Here is a 3712-nt window from a genome sequence, read left to right on the forward strand (position 1 = left end):
TTAAGGTCCTACCCTGAATCAATCATTCCCCATGATGGATGAAGGAGAATGAAAAGCCATTTACAAAGCTTGGCTCTGAATACCCCGGGCCCTGCTCCAGGGAGACCAGTTTAAGGAAAGGTGATGGAGGAAAGACAAAGGAAAAGGGATGAAGCTTACTAGTACATGTTGTTCTTATAATAAAAATATAAATATTTCTTAAATCATTTGTGATTATTGTGGGTGCGTTCCTCCCAGCATCTATCATGCTGTACAGTAGAGACAGAAATCATGCATTGGCAAGGAGGACAAATTCTCCTCTCACAGTGGAAGTAAGGTAACTAATTTAAGTAAAAATAACAGTGGTTAAATATGCCCAAGGAGAGGGAAGTTGCGAGAACTCTTATCTAACGATCCCTGCTTCCTCTGTAGTAGAAGTGACATTTATTTGCAGAACATGAGTTGGAGGAAGTTGGAATTTATGCTTGAAAGAATAGCCTCTGTGGGCTGGACCAGTGCTGTGGGCCCAGTGGCTTGGTAAGCTGGCTCTGTGAGGGACATTTGCCTGCATCAATGCAGGAAGAAAGAAGATCCACAAAGGGGGACATTGAGCTCTGACATCACAACAATGGGCTCAGCCATCCCACAGGGAGCTCTGGAGCCTTACAGCGTCTTGGCTGGATGAGGGGCCCAGACCTTTATCCATCTACCACTGGTGCATTTTTGGAGACCAGCTGCCCCTGAGAAGAGAGTGTGCCCCTGGGAAGGGTGCACTATGGCAGTTATCTTCATCTTGGAAGCCCCAAGCTCCCAGATGGCCATATGCCAGGTCACTAGAGCAAAAGGTGTTTAGTCCTGGAGGGGAGGGGGGAGTGGATGGGGGGGGAGCAGCACAGCAATCATTACACGGGAACCCAATGCTCCTTAAATCCAGAGGGATACATCGACACAAGGAGTTCTGGGTACACAGATCGCTGGACACATGGCCTATGTGTCATACATCTGCAACTTTAGCTGAGCACTGCACTGCTTCTCATGGTAATCTACCACAAAATTAATCTTTTTTTTTTTCTTTAAACACCTGTTTACAAATGCCGGCACGTGCATTTCTTGGTTGTTGTAAATTATCTGTGTCAACAGGACGGCGGGGGCGGGGGGGTGTGAAGGTCTGAATAGAAAAATCTCAGAGGAGCATATTTTTTAAGACTCCGAGGAAGGTACAAGGAGAAAAACTTGTGCCAGGAGAGTAGAATAATTACAACCTCCCTGTCAATTGGCTTCAGGAGCAAAATGCCATCTTCCTGCATAATAAATAAATAAAATTTCAATATTTAAGGCCCCATCAGAGAGATCTGTCACTGAGAAATGGTATTTTCTATGCTGCCAACAGGGCACTCTGCAACAATTGAGGGCCACCGACTCTTAAATGCTTGGATGAAGTAAAGAAGTGCTCACAGAGTGTTCAATACCTAATCAGGAAATGACACAAAGATTAAAATGACATTCTGAAAAAAGGCACTTTATGGTTTCTACTTAGAAACCTTTAGGTACCTGTGTTGAAATGAAATACTGCATCAATGGCTAAAACTTCTGATCATTCTTTCTCATTGCATTACATTTTGTTTTTGTTTTTTGGTTTTTGGTTTTTTTCAATATATGAAGTTTATTGTCAAATTGGTTTCCATACAACACCCAGTGCTCATCCCAAAAGGTGCCCTCCTCAATACCCATCACCCACCCTGCCCTCCCTCCCACCCCCCATCAACCCTCAGTTTGTTCTCAGTTTTTAAGAGTCTCTTATGCTTTGGCTCTCTTCCACTCTAACTTCTTTTTTTTCCCCTTCCCCTCCTCCATGGGTTTCTGTTAAGTTTCTCAGGATCCACATAAGAGTGAAACCATATGGTATCTGTCTTTCTCTGTATGGCTTATTTCACTTAGCATCACACTCTCCAGTTCCATCCATGTTGCTACAAAGGGCCATATTTCATTCTTTCTCATTGCCACGTAGTACTCCATTGCGTATATAAACCACAATTTATTTATCCATTCATCAGTTGATGGACATTTAGGCTCTTTCCATAATTTGTCTATTGTTGAGAGTGCTGCTATAAACATTGGGATACAAGTGCCCCTATGCATCAGTACACCTGTATTCCTTGGGTAAATTCCTAGCAATGCTATTCCCACCAACAGTGCAAGAGGGTTCCCGTTTCTCCACATCCTCGCCAGCATCTATAGTCTCCTGATTTGTTCATTTTGGCCACTCTGACTGGCGTGAGGTGATATCTGAGTGTGGTTTTGATTTGTATTTCCCTGATGAGGAGTGATGTTGAGCATCCTTTCATGTGCCTGTTGGCCATCTGGATGTCTTTAGAGAAGTGTCTCTTCATGTTTTCTGCCCATTTCTTCACTGGATTATTTGTTTTTCGGGTGTGGAGTTTGGTGAGCTCTTTATAGATTTGGGATACTAGCCCTTTGTCCAATATTCATTTCATTGCATTACATTTTGGAGAGAACATATTTTCATATATGTTAATATGGCTGTATAGACAAAATAAACTGTAGATTCAGTGTGTTGGGTGAACATTGCCCAATGTCTCTCTTAGAGGTGCTCAAATGTATGGCTTTCTGACCTCTTCTACCCATTAAAAACCATTAAAGACTCTAAAGAGTGTATGTTCATGTGGGTTTCACCTATTATTATTCACTACCTTTTTTTAAAAGTTTATTTATTTATTTTTTGGGGGGAGGGGCAGAGAGAGGGAGAGAGAGAACCCCAAGCAGGCTCCACACTGCCAGCTGGGAGCCCAATGCACGGTTCGAACCCACCAACCGTGAGATCATGATCTGAGCCTAAACCAGGAGTTGGACGCTTAACCGACTGAGCCACCCAGGCGCCCCTCATTATTTAGTACATATCTATCACTATTAGAAATGGACAGAGATTTTCAAAATATTTATAACGTTGAAAAATATAACTATTATCCAGTTATGCATCACCATAAAAAAGCATATTTTTGAAGAAAAACAAGCATGTTTCAAAAACAAACAAAGTATATATACTGAGTCCAGGGGCATTGCTTTACATTTTTGCAATATCTTGAACTACCTGGCTGAAGAGAAGTCAGCTGTATTTTCATATGAGTTTCTGCATTCAATCATCTGCCATATGGTGTTTTGGTTGAAACATACGAGGAAAATTTAGCCTCGTACAGAAATGTATGGGAAAGGGAGAGGTTTTTTAAATTACTTTTGGGGGGACAATTATAGACTGAAATGCACATATTGGGAACGATACGAGAGATCTTATGGGCCCTGTTTCCTTTTCCCCCAGTGGCAACATCTTCCAAAACTGGAGTACAATATCCCAGTTAGGATACTGACTTGAATACAGTAAGCATCCAGACATCCAGATATCTCCACAGATATCTCTTTCATGTTGCCCTTATAGCAACATCCTTCCTTCATACCTGGAAACCATTAGTTTCTTCTGTCTTTCAATAGCATGACATTTTAAGAATATTATGTAATTGGAATGTAGCCTTTTGGACTATTTTTTAAACTGTCTTTAATATTTATTTTTCAGAGAGAGACAGAGAGACAGAGCGCGAGCAGGGGAGGGGCAGAGAGAAGGAGACATAGAATCCGAAACAGGGTCCAAGCTCTGAGCTGTCAGCACAGAGCCTGACGCAGGGCTTAAACTCATGAACCACAAGGTTATGACCTGAGCTGA

General features: G+C 42.1%; 1 long non-coding RNA gene across 1 annotated transcript; it reads left to right on the forward strand.

Annotated features, from left to right (window-relative positions):
- Positions 1-661: 661 nt before the first annotated feature.
- On the forward strand, positions 662-1488 carry LOC122236424. Its single transcript, XR_006214477.1, has 3 exons — positions 662-824; positions 914-1017; positions 1370-1488. It is a non-coding gene; the product is annotated as an uncharacterized LOC122236424 (long non-coding RNA).
- The last annotated feature ends 2224 nt before the right edge of the window (positions 1489-3712 follow it).

Source organism: Panthera tigris, chromosome A2, assembly GCF_018350195.1.
Source record: "Panthera tigris isolate Pti1 chromosome A2, P.tigris_Pti1_mat1.1, whole genome shotgun sequence".
Lineage (NCBI taxonomy): Eukaryota > Metazoa > Chordata > Mammalia > Carnivora > Felidae > Panthera > Panthera tigris.